We start from the raw sequence: 13,739 nt of genomic DNA on the forward strand, positions 1-13,739 counted from the left end.
CAGGACCAGCAGGCACACGGGCCTCTGGCAGGAACGCAACAGGACCAGCAGGCACACGGGCCTCTGGCAGGAACGCAACAGGACCAGCAGGCACACGGGCCTCTGGCAAACACATAGCGGCCTGCAGCTGCGCAGAGCATTGACCCTGCTCAGACAGCGACAGCTCTGTGCAGTCCTCAGCTGGCTTCTTAAACTCCAGGGGTCCAGAGTCTGATGGGGGCTGAAACCCAGCCTCTGGGGAGGCCCTGGAGTGCATCTCAGTCTCAGAACTGGCCAGCCTTTGAGGAATGTTGACATTATCATTAGGTTTGACGCTCTGCTTAGAACAAACGGATGAAACCCAGTTCCTTTTAGATTGATTTGACTGGGCTTGTTGTACCGGAGTAGCAAGTGACACAGGGTGCAGGGCTAGTGGCTGCTGAACAGGAGGCTGAACTGAGGGTGACTGAAACAATGCTTGAGGCCGGGCGGCTAACTGAGCTTCAGGCCGGGCGGCTAACTGAGCTTCCGGTTGCAGTTCAAAAGAATAAACAGTCCTGGTATTATCAGAGCTGGTGTTAATTGTCTCTGGGATATATGCCACAGTTTTAGCAGACCCTGGGTTAGCTGACATGGGTTTAACAGGTTCAGAAGAACAACAGCCCTTTGCTTTCGCTGAAGTCTTAAAAATGCCAACCTGGGAGAGATCAGTTATCACGAAGGTAGGTAAGCTTTGTGAATTAGCTCCCACTGACACACCTCGAACAACCCCAGAAGAAAAAGTCTTACAGTTCAGATTGGAGCCGTTATCCTTTTTACTCACCACAGTCGGCCGCTCTGATATCCTGGGGTCCGACTGTGGCGAGGGGCGTCGACGGCGTGAGTGCCGTTTCCCATTTGAAGGCTGGACCGACGGGCCGGGCAGGACACTCTCCGTCGGGTCAGGGAGTGAAGCATGAGTTGCAGAGTGGGTGGTAGCAGGGGGGAGAAGATGAAGCTCGTTCAGAATGAAATTCTGTGTGAGCGGGTGAAGTGAGCTGAGCAACCAGGGGAGACCAGAAACTAAGCGCTGTAGCCGAACAGCTATGCCTTGGCGGAATTCTCTCCCCTCATGCTCGAGCCATAAGTTAATTAATCTGTCCACCGAGTAAATAATGTCCTCCCGGAGCTCCTCGGGCGGGTTGACTGCTGCTGGGTCCATAGTGGCCGGTTCGTACTGTCACGGCTGCCGAGGCGAGCCGTGTGGAATAAATGAGGATCCAAGCGCAGGCAGTCGTAGAGGAGTGAAGGTGATTTATTGAACACAAAAGAATGTGGACAAACAGCAAACGGGGCTCGAACTAAACTAAACTGGGAAACAACTAAACTACAGAGCACAAACCTGAATGAAAACGAGCAGAGGAGGATGACGATGAACAGCAGGGAGAAGACACGGTGGAAACACAGACTGACACAGAGTAATACAGACTGACACGGAGGAACACAGACGAACCGGCAACAGGCAGGAGAACACACAGGGCTTAAATACACACACCAGTAATCAGGGGATGAGAGACAGGAGGGCAACACAGCTGGGAGGAATCTGGGCTGACGGGACAGGGGAAACGTAAACTGATCACACTCACATACGACACGGACCTTCACAATAAAACAGGAAACTCAGATACATGGAACCAGACAAGACATTGAACTAAACAGACAGATTCACAAACAGATGGGGAGACACCATAGACAGACAGGTACAGACGCAGACTTAGAGGCAGATCGAAAATAACACAGAACTTAAACAATCATCATCTAGAAAATGATAACAAACCAAAAGCGCTGGGTCACCGACCCAGGACCATGACAACTATATTACCAAGAGTATTCGCTCGTCTGTCCCATCACATTCTTAGTACACTCAACAAAAATATAAACACAACACCTTTGTTACTGCTCCCATTCCCCATGGGATGGACGTAGAGACCTAAAATTCATTCCAGATACACAATATAACCATCCCTCCCAAACAGTGGTCACAAATCAGTCCAAATGTGTGGTAGTGGGCACATCTGCTATATTGAGATAATCCATCCCACCTCACAGGTGTGCCACATCAGGATGCTGATCTGACATCATGAGTAGTGCACAGGTGTACCTCAGACTGCCCACAACAAAAGGCCACCCTGGAATGTGCAGTTTTGTCTCACAGCAAAATGCCACAGATGCCACAAGCAATGAGGGAGCGTGCAATTGGCATGCTGACAGCAGGAATGTCAACCAGATCTGTCGCCCGTGCATTGAATGTTCATTTCTCAACCATAAGCCGTCTCCACAGGCATTTCAGAGAATATGGCAGCACATCCAACCGGCCTCACAACCGCAGACCTCGTGTAACCACACCAGCCCAGGACCTCCACATCCAGCAGGTTCACCTCCAAGATCGTCTGAGACCAGCCACCCAGACAGCTGCTGGAACAATTGGTTTGCACAACCAAACAATTTCTGCACAAACTGTCAGAAACCGTCTCAGGGACGCTCAACTGCATGCCCGTCGTCCTCATCGGGGTCTTGACCTGACTCCAGCTCGTCGCCGTAACAGACTTGTGTGGGCAAATGCTCACATTCGATGGCGTCTGGCACGTTGGAGAGGTGTGCGCTTCACGGATGAATCATGGTTCACATTGTTCAGGGCAGATGGCAGCTGAGAATGTCCCAGTTCTTGCATGGCCAGCATACTCACCGGACATGTCACCCATTGAACATGTTCGGGATGTGCTTGACCGGCGTATACGACAGCGTGTACCAGTTCCCACGAATATCCAACAACCTCGCACAGCCATTGAAGTGGAGTGGACCAACATTCCACAGGCCACAATTGACAATCTGATAGACTCCATGCGACGATGTGTTGCACTGCATGAGGCAAATGGTGGTCACACCAGATACTGACCGGTTCTGGGTCCCCAGACCCCCAATAGCGCAAAAAACCTGCCTTTTGTTGTGGGCAGTCTGAGGTACACCTGTGCACTACTCATGATGTCAGATCAGCATCCTGATGTGGCACACCTGTGAGGTGGGATGGATTATCTCAATATAGCAGATGTGCCCACTACCACACATTTGGACTGATTTGTGACCACTGTTTGGGAGGGATGGTTATATTGTGTATCTGGAATGAATTTTAGGTCTCTACGTCCATCCCATGGGGAATGGGAGCAGTAAAGGTGTTGCGTTTATATTTTTGTTGAGTGTATTTGATATGATACCATCACATTCTAAATTCTCAGCCACTGCACAGAGACCTGCCATCTTCAGAAGTTTTCTGATGACTCTGCGGTGGTTGGATGCATCAGCAGGGATGATGAGACAGAGTACTGGGCTGTGGTCGACTCCTTTGTCACGTGGTGTGAGCAGAATCATCTGCAGCTCAACGTGGCAAAGACCAAGGAACTGATCGTGGACTTCAGGAAGACCAGGAAACACTTGACCCCTGTTTCAATCCAGGGGGTCAGTGTTGACATTGTGGAGGACTATAAATACCTTGGAGTTCACATTGACAATAAACTGGACTGGGCTAAAAACACCACAGCACTTTACAGGAAGGGCCAGAGTCGTCTCTATTTTTTGAGGCGACTGAGGTCCTTCAGCATCTGCCAGAAAATGCTGAGGATTTTCTATGAGTCTGTGGTGGCCAGTGCGATCCTCTATGCTGTTGCATGCTGGGGGAGCAGGCTGAGGGTCGCAGATGCCAACAGACTTAATAAACTGATCCGTAAGGCCAGCAATGTTGTGGGGATGGAGCTGGACTCCCTCAAGGTGGTGTCGGAGAGGCGGATGCTGTCCAAGATAAAGACAATGTTGGATAACACCTCCCACCCTCTCCATGACATGTTGGTCAGTCACAGGAGCTCGTTCAGTGAGAGACTGAGATTACCGAAAAGCACCACTGAACGACACAGGACATCATTCCTGCCTGTGGCTCCCTGTACAACGCATCCACTTAACACACTGTTTGCTGCTACAGCTACACATGTTTCTTTTCCAAATATTTATTTATAAGTGACTTATGTATGTATGTATGTATATATATGTATATATTGTACTATTCTTAGTTAGCGTATTGTCTGTCTTGTCTTAATGTTGGTTTAAAATGGAGCACTGTAACAAAAAATAATTTCCCCCAGGGATCAATAAAGTATTCTGATTCTGATTCTGATGATTAAATCCATAGTATTTGATATGATACCGGCCCACAATATGCAGCTATAACAGCTTCAACTCTTCTGGGAAGGCTTTCCACAGGGTTTATGAAAATTTTTGACAATTCTTCCAGAAGCGCATTTGTGAAGTCTGGTGTTGTACGAGAAGGTGCTGTCTCCTGAGGTCAGGACTCTGTGCAGGCCAGTCAAGTTCTTCCACATTTTGTACAGCGCTGCACAGTCTTGTTGGAGCAGGAAGGAGCCATCCCCAAACTCTTCCCACAAAGATGGAAACATGAAATTAATCATAATGTCTTGGAATGCTGAAGCATGAAGAGTTTTTTTCCCCCACTGGCACTAAAGGGCCTGAGCTATGCGATTATACGTGTGTTACGGCCGCTGGCCTCAGGTGGCCCCGCCTTCCTCCATGGAAGCTACAGTGCTCCAGGACTCACGGATTGGCTGGCCCGGACATATGCCCGCCCCAACTTCATGCGGATCCGAGCCTGTCTGACTACGCACACCATTGGCTGCCGCAGGAGCCTGGAGTACGACGGACAAGTGACACAGCTGTCTGCAGTTATGACAAGTGACACAGCTGACTGCAGTTAACTGATAGTATAAAAGGCTGAGGAGTCTTCATTCGTCGAGGGACTTGTTGATTTGAACAGACTGTACAGAGAGTCCCTCCCTTTTGCCTTTTGCCTTCTGCCTGTGTTTTGTGTTGCCTCCTGCGAGACGTTTAGTAGAGCAGTGCTCTACTGGTGTTATTAATCGTGGTGTTTGCTTAAAGTTTCTCTGCTGCCTAGTGAGTTGTTTCACTAACGGATTTCAGTTGTGTTAATAAACCTTATGTTTGTCTTCCTATCTAACTCCTTGGTCTCTGGGCTCGTTTATGTTACGTCCGCTGCCGCCTAGCAGAGCCGGGCCGTAACATAAGTGGGGGCTCGTCCGGGATCCCTCATAGGGGGTCTTTATTCCTGGGAGTGGGGGTCAAAAAAAAAAAAAAAAAAGAAAAAGGGAATTTGAGTTGGCTAAGGATTAAGCACTATGTCAGCTGCGTTTTGTTTGCAGCACTTTATAGCTGCCCCATCTCTTGGGATTATTAATAGCTGTCGCAAGAATGATTGGCAGCAAATTGTGGATCACTTTCAGCTGCAGGTTTCAAAAACTCTCCGTAAGAGTGAAATAAAAGCCTTAGTGGTGGACAAGTTGGTGGGAGCTGGTGTGCTTCAAGCGCCTGTTTTGCCTGTGGTCTCTGGTGTGCCAAGCCAAGCTGCCGTAGTTGAAGAGGGCCAACATGGTTCCAGTGGGGATGGTGAGGGGGATGAGCGGGGAAAAACGCCGCACATGCTTCCTCGCTATGATCCACTCTCTTCTGGGAGTTCCGAAGGGAGAGAAGGAGCTCGGCTGAAGGTGCGGCTGGCACGTCTCCAGATGGAGGCTGAGGAGAAGGCTCAGAACCGGCGGGTTCAGCTTGAAATAAGGAGGCTGGAAATAGAGGCGGACAAGGCCGTTAGGCTCCGACAGCTTGAGCTGGAGCCACAGTCTCAAGCCTCATCTGTCTCTGCTGTTCATTCCGGTCCCACCTCCACGTCCACTCCTGCTTTTAAAATTGATAAGTGCATTTCTTTAGTGCCCACTTTTAGAGAAACTGAGGTGGATACATACTTTGCAGCATTTGAACGTATCGCTGGTGCGCTGCAGTGGCCTAGTGAGATTTGGCCTCTTTTGCTACAGTGCAAACTGTCCGGCAAAGCTCAAGAGGTGGTGGCTGCTCTTTCTTTAAAGGACAGTTTAGATTACTCGTGTGTTAAAGCAGCTGTCTTGAAGGCATATGAGCTAGTTCCAGAGGCCTATAGGCAGAGGTTTCGCCAGCAAAAGAGATTGCTGTCGCAGACTTATGTGGAGTTTGCAAGAGAAAAGGGGGTTCTCTTTGATAAGTGGTGTGTTGCGTCAAAAGCGACTGACTATGACGCTCTGCGCGAACTAGTTTTGTTAGAGGACTTTAAGAAATGCATTCCTGAGCGTATTGTGCTGTATTTGAATGAACAGAAAGTGACGTCACTAACATCTGCTGCTGTTCTTGCTGATGAGTTTGTACTCACTCACAAAGCCTCATTTACTGACAGTGAGAAGCCACGGGTTAGCCCTGTGCAGCAGCGCCACACAGCTAAAGAGTCTGGGTCCAGGGAACACCGTGAATGTTTTTACTGTCATAAAACCGGACATGTGATTGCTGACTGTTTAGCATTAAAACGCAAAACATCACATGCTCGGCCACCCAAAGGGGTGGGTTTTGTAAAAGCTGAGACCCGTCACGAGGACCATGAGTGTGGTGGTAGGGTGCCTGACCCCTGTTTCGAACCATTCATTTTTGATGGCTTAGTATCGCTAACAGACCACCCATCCGAGTTAAAACCTGTGCGTATTTTAAGGGACACTGGAGGTTCTCAAACTGTCATCCTCTCAAGTGTATTGCCATTTTCTGCTAAAAGTGAATGTGGTTTTAATTCTGTTCTGCGGGGGATAGAGATGGGTTACGCTCCTAGACCAGTTCACAGAATTTTTATTAAATCTAGCCTTGCTACAGGATTTTTCCCTGTTGCCGTTTGCCCGGCCTTGCCAATAGAGGGTGTGGCCATGCTGTTGGGCAACGACATCGCAGGAGGGGTAGTGCTCCCTCGTCTGGAGGTTTTAGACAACCCCCTGAATCAGAAAACTTCTGATGTGTCTATGCACCCTGGGCTGTATCCAGCCTGTGCAATTACTCGAGCACAAGCTCGGAAAGATACTGATATTGCCCTCTCTGATTCTGTGTTGATGTCCTCGTTTTCCGGGGAGAATGATGTACCCACTAACAGAAACAATGTTCTGTCACCTCCAGACTCTGTGACGCCTGAGGAGCCTGATCCATTTCCTAAGGACTCTGTACTGCCTTTGACTAGAGACCAGCTGTCAGCAGCTCAATTAGCTGATGAAACAATAAAGAGCTGTTTCAAACGTATGGTAAGTGCTGAGCAAGCCAAAAAGGAGCAACAAGCCTATTTCATAGAACATGATGTTCTAATGCGTCAGTGGTCTCCACCAGGTGCAGAAGGTGCAGATTGGAGTAAGGTCAAGCAGATTGTAGTGCCCTCTGCGTACCGGCAGAAGATCCTGGCCCTTGCCCATGAAAGCCAGTGGTCAGGACACTTGGGCATCACAAAAACATACCAGCTACTATTAAAACATTTCTTTTGGCCTGGTATGAAGCGTGATGTTTCTAAATTTTGCAACAGTTGCCATGTATGTCAGATTGCAGGTAAACCCAATCAGGTCATACCCCCGGCTCCGTTGTGTCCCATTCCTGTAGTGGATCAGCCGTTTGACCATGTCATAGTAGACTGTGTGGGTCCACTACCTAGAGCAAAATCAGGAAAGCAATATCTACTCACGATAATGTGTGCCGCTACCCGCTTCCCCGAGGCTGTCCCGTTACATAAAATTACAGCGAGATCTGTCGTTAAGGCGTTGACAACCTTCTTTTCAGTGTTTGGCTTGCCTAAGGTCGTACAAACCGACCAGGGCTCGACCTTTCAGTCTAAGGTATTCAAACAAGCAGTTAGCACTCTGGGTGTTAAGCATATTGTGTCCTCTGCTTACCCTCTTGAATCGCAAGGTGCATTAGAGCGGTGGCACCAGACCTTGAAGACGATGCTACGCAAATACTGCCTGGAGAGTGATAAAAGCTGGGACGAGGGTGTTCCATTTGTGTTATTTGCTGCCCGTGACGCCGTTCAGGAGTCACTTGGGTTTAGTCCCTCTGAGCTAATATTTGGCCGTAGGCCACGGGGACCCCTCAAAGCTCTGAAAGAGGCGTTTTTGAGCCCACAAGGGGTTTTCAAAACAAACGTCAGCAGTTATGTAAAACACTTCCGTGAGCGTTTGAATCAAGCCAACGCTCTGGCTAAACAACACCGGCAGCCGCGCCCGCTCGTGCGGGCTCGACGGGGAGGTGCCCATTGACTGACCTGCTCAGCCCAAAGGTTGAGTTTAGCTGGTCGAGTGAGTGTCAGGATGCTTTTGAGAGTGCAAAAGCCCTCCTCTGCCATTCTCCTGTGTTAGCTGCACCTGATTTGACGCGACCATTCAAACTCGAGGTTGATGCCAGTGCTGTCGGGGCTGGGGCAGTGCTGTTGCAAGAAGACTTGCTGGGTTTGAACCACCCCGTTTGTTACTTTTCCCGCAAGTTCAATAAAAATCAGTTAAACTACTCCACCATTGAAAAGGAGACCCTGGCTTTGTTGTTGGCTCTTCAGCACTTTCACGTGTACCTGGGGTCCAGCATGTTGCCTCTTGTTGTGTACACAGACCACAACCCACTTGTGTTCCTGGCGCGTATGTTTAATCACAACCAGCGCCTTATGCGCTGGGCTCTGTTGTTGCAGGAATACAACTTAAGTATCCACCACAAAAAGGGGACTGAAAATGTTTTAGCTGACGATCTGTCCCGTTTGTAAACATGTTTTACTGCTTTTGTCTTTTGTTGTTGTTTATGCTCTGTAACGTTGGCTTCAGCCCAACATAGTTGGTATTTTAAGGGGAGGGGTGTTACGGCCGCTGGCCTCAGGTGGCCCCGCCTTCCTCCATGGAAGCTACAGTGCTCCAGGACTCACGGATTGGCTGGCCCGGACATATGCCCGCCCCAACTTCATGCGGATCCGAGCCTGTCTGACTACGCACACCATTGGCTGCCGCAGGAGCCTGGAGTACGACGGACAAGTGACACAGCTGTCTGCAGTTATGACAAGTGACACAGCTGACTGCAGTTAACTGATAGTATAAAAGGCTGAGGAGTCTTCATTCGTCGAGGGACTTGTTGATTTGAACAGACTGTACAGAGAGTCCCTCCCTTTTGCCTTTTGCCTTCTGCGAGACGTTTAGTAGAGCAGTGCTCTACTGGTGTTATTAATCGTGGTGTTTGCTTAAAGTTTCTCTGCTGCCTAGTGAGTTGTTTCACTAACGGATTTCAGTTGTGTTAATAAACCTTATGTTTGTCTTCCTATCTAACTCCTTGGTCTCTGGGCTCGTTTATGTTACGTCCGCTGCCGCCTAGCAGAGCCGGGCCGTAACAACGTGGCCTACAACTTCATGGGTAAGTTGCCTCATTTCCAATTTTGTTACAATACGACTAACGGTTGAGTGTTATATATTTAGTAGGGAGGAAATTTCAGGGCCAGACTTGCATAGGTAGCATCCCATCACAGTTGTAACCCAGTAGAGAAAACTGCTTTTGTTGTTATTCTTTCTCGCTTTCTTTATATCTGTATAAATGTATTTCCACTCTTTTATTTTGAAAAGAAACATAGAATTTAGATAGTTAGAATTTGTTTTTAGCAAACTTGGATTTTGGTTCGAAATGATCTAAAAAAAGAAACAAAACTTGAAGGATAATTCAAAAATCTATTATCTTGTTGGTTATAAATATAAATCACAATTTCATGGATAAGAGAGTTGAAAGGAAAAAGAAATTCATTTATTTGTTTTACATGGTTAAAAATAATTTCATGTACAACCGAGGAGATTTTCAAAACATGCATGTAATATATTACTGTGGTAATATGAAAAGTGAAGATAAAGAATCAAGCTATAGCTGTGAAATAAGAGAAAGGAATTGATCTGGCTGCGTGCAATAATGTCAATACTGTTGTGCAGGCATGGGCAAACTACGGCCACGGTTAAACGTTTTGATTCGGCCCGCCAAACTTGAAAAAATTTAATAAATTAACCATGTTAATGTTTTATTTTCCCTGCAATTCTGATGTTTCTGAAGCGCTATACAAATGCAGGCCATTTACCATTTTTAAAAGAATGTATGGTAGAGACAGCAGGTATTTTGTGCCCGGAGACAAATTTGAGAAAATCAGTTTATCACGGCGGACAGTGACTCGCCGTGTAGAACTAATAGATGAAGACATCACCAGCAGATTAAACAAAAAGGCGAAGTTTTTATTCTTTAGCACTGGATGAAAGCAACGATGTCAAAGACACTGCTCAGCTCCTCATTTTTATCCGAGGAATCAACGAAACTTTTGAAATAACGGAGGAGTTTTTGACAATGGAGTCTCTGAAAGGACAAACACGGGGAGAGGACTTGTTTGAACGGGTGTCTGCTGCCATCGAAAACATGAAGCTTCCCTGGAGTAAGCTTGTTAACGTCACAACAGATGGATCTCCGAATTTAACGGGAAAAAACGTTGGCCTGCTGAGGAGAATCCAGAATAAAGTGAAAGATGAAAACCCTGACCAGAATGTCATTTTCCTCCACTGCATCCTCCACCAGGAATCTCTATGTAAATCAGTGTTACAGCTGATACATGTTGTGAATCCTGTGGTGAAACTCGTCAACTTCAGAACCTTCAATTCATTGCGTTCCTGGAGGAAACTGATGCGGATCACCAGGACCTGCTTTATCACTAACGTGTCCGCTGGTTGAGTTTGGGCAAAGTGTTTCAACGAGTGTGGGAGCTCAAAGAGGAGATTGGCGTGTTTTTGGAGCGGCAGGGGAAGATGAATTTCCTGAGCTGAGCAACAAGAGCTGGATGTGTGACTTTGCGTTTGCTACGGACGTATTTTCACACTTGAATGAGCTCAACGTGAAACTGCAGGGGAAGGAGCAGCTTGTGCATGACATGTACACAAATGTGAAAGCCTTCAAATCCAAGCTGGCTTTATTCTCCAGGCAGATTTTGAACAAGTCATTCACTCATTTTCCTACACTAGCCACGCTGAAAGAGGCCGGAGCAAAAGTAAAGAAATACAGTGAGTCACTGGATGCACTGCACGGAGAATTCTGCCGTCGGTTTTTGGATTTCGATAAAATTGAAAAGTCACTTCAATTGGTGGCCTTTCCTCTGTCACAAGACCCCGAAACAGCTCCAGAGGAGCTTCAGCTCGAACTGATCGACCTTCAGTCCGACCCTGCCTTAAAAGAGAAGTTCAGCTCTCTGAAACTAAATGACTTCTATGCTTCACTCAATGATGCCGCGTTTCCAAATCTAAGGCGAAAAGCACAGATGATGTTGGCTTTGTTCGGCTCTACCTTCGTGTGTGAACAGACCTTCAGCGTCATGAACATCAACAAAGCCAGCCACAGATCCAAGTTAACAGACCTACACCTCAGACCCATCCTGAGAACCTCCACAACAAAACTCCAGACTTTGATGCGCTGGCTAAAAAAGGAGAACAACAACACTGCTCCCATTAAAATGTGTGTGTCTACGTGATAGGCAAGTTGTTAAAATAAACAGTGCGCGCAGATAACGCTTCACAGACTGACTTGCTGCAACCGTTTCGTCCTTGCACTTGTCGTTGTTGACTTTTGGCACCGGGGAAACAAACTGAATAAAAGGAACAGGACAAGTACATCTGCATCAGGAGAGTGATGGTGATATGCTGAAGGATAACAGAACTTTCAGTGCTCTAAAATAAAATGGTCATTTATTTGATTTTCAGTGCTTAAAGACTCATTTCGAAGTCAGAGATTTTATTGTAATACTTTTCTTCATTTGGAAATTAAAGCACATGTTTTCTCCAAATCCCAAGATGTGTATTTTTCCCCCAATGAGGTGATGTTTTCAAAGCATGCCATCTATCTGCTCCTGTTCCGGCCCCTTTGTCAAATGTTAGAACTCAATGTGGCCCACGAATCAAAAAGTTTGCCCACCCTGTCCTAGCCGAAATCTAACTGTGGTAACGAACAAGCAGAAATACCTGAAACAACACCCTCCACCTCCAAAACCCCCAAAACAATAAAGTGAACATGTTAAAACTAAACCTGACGAAAACATTTCGCAGGTCGGAGAATCAGGCGCCTTCAATGTGGCCAAGCAAGACTTCTTGGGATAAACTAAATGCCCAAGCAAGGGAAGGGCAACCCATTGATGAGGCAGAAGCAACCAAGAACTAGGACCCAGTGAGAGAGGCAGGCCAACAGAAGCAGTGGTGTTGTAGGACCCAGAGCATACGTGCATTCTAATAAAAACCTTTGTGGTCTTTCCTGCTGACTCAATGATTTCGAAACTCCAATATTTGAACACTGGCTTTTATTTGAGAGCTTACAATACATCACCACTGATAACCACACATAACATCGCACACACGCACACACGCACACACACACACACACACACACACACACACACACACACACACACACACACACACACACACACACACACACACACACACACACACACACGTCCCAATGCTCTTAAAAGTATCACTGTCTCTCTCTCTTCTGCTCTTACTGTCTCTGCTCAGCTCTCTGCCCAGTCCGCTGTATACATAATTGCTTTGAGTCATTAATAACCTATTAATATTGATGCATGTTATTTAAATGTGCAGGTTAACGACTCGGCGGACCTCATTAAGTCTTGATGGGGTCAAACTAGGCCTGCAGTCCCACCATGCTGTGCCTGATTACACTTTTAATAGACTGTGGCTTTGATTTAGTAGGCTGTCCTCACTATGTATCACATGCAGAGATATGTTTTAATTGTTAGCGAGACTTTAAAGGAGGGCATCTGGCTTTGTAAGCACGCAGGTGATACCAGTTAATTGACTCTGCTCTAAACCACACAAACATCACATCTCCAATCACAGCTCAGCAACTGTAATTATAGGCGCTCCAGACCTGTCAAGCTATATACAAGCTGATCTGGCATTCGTATACAAAGAGTTTAGACAACGGCGTCTTCTTAATTGCTTTGTATAAACTCAAATCGTAGATGCAAATGGATCCGGGAGTGCAATCAAATGTAGCTGCAGTTATAAAAGAGCTTTCGTTATGAATAGAACACCCACTGTGTAGTGCGGAAACCTGTAGTGGAAGTTTGAAGTTAAAGTGAGAAACCTTTATGGACTTTGGTTCAGGACCCTTTAACCCTCGAAGGTTTAAGTAGTATTGATGATGACGACCCGAATTCCACAGCCCCACTAAGTTTAACCCAAAAGCAATCAGAATAATCATTTTTGTATTTAGTGCATTGTATTCCAAAGTCTTTGCAATTACAGAAAAAAGAAAATAATCAGACAATTTGGATGAGATCAAAAACTGTTCACATTTCCCCCCCCCAAAAAAATCACTTATGTCCTTCTCCAAAATATACTCTAAATAAGGATAAGTTACACCTCAGAGGGTTGAAATCTTGGGTTTGGGCTCAATTGTTTACAAGTGAAAAGGAAATCATATTTCAAATAACCACAGTTATTTGAAATATGTATCAGGGGGCGATCGTGGCTCAGGGGGTTGGGAAGCTCATCTGTAACCGGAAGGTCGCCGGTTCGATCCCCGGGCTCTCTGTCCTGGTCGTTGTGTCCTTGGGCAAGACACTTTACCCTACCGCCTACTGGTGTTGGCCAGAGGGGCCGATGGCGCGATATGGCAGCCTCGCTTCTGTCAGTTTGCCCCAGGGCAGCTGTGGCTACAACTGTAGCTGCCTCCACCAGTGTGTGAATGCGAGAGTGAATGAATAGTGGCACTGTAAAGCGCTTTGGGTGCCTTGAAAAGCACTATATAAATCCAATCCATTA

At 46.9% G+C, this 13,739-nt stretch overlaps 1 pseudogene; it reads left to right on the forward strand.

Annotated features, from left to right (window-relative positions):
- Positions 1-10,263: 10,263 nt before the first annotated feature.
- LOC145429157 (general transcription factor II-I repeat domain-containing protein 2A-like) lies at positions 10,264-11,431 on the forward strand (annotated as a pseudogene).
- The last annotated feature ends 2,308 nt before the right edge of the window (positions 11,432-13,739 follow it).

The sequence above is a fragment of the Astatotilapia calliptera genome, chromosome 6, assembly GCF_964374335.1.
Source record: "Astatotilapia calliptera chromosome 6, fAstCal68.1, whole genome shotgun sequence".
In the NCBI taxonomy this organism is placed as follows: Eukaryota; Metazoa; Chordata; class Actinopteri; order Cichliformes; family Cichlidae; genus Astatotilapia; species Astatotilapia calliptera.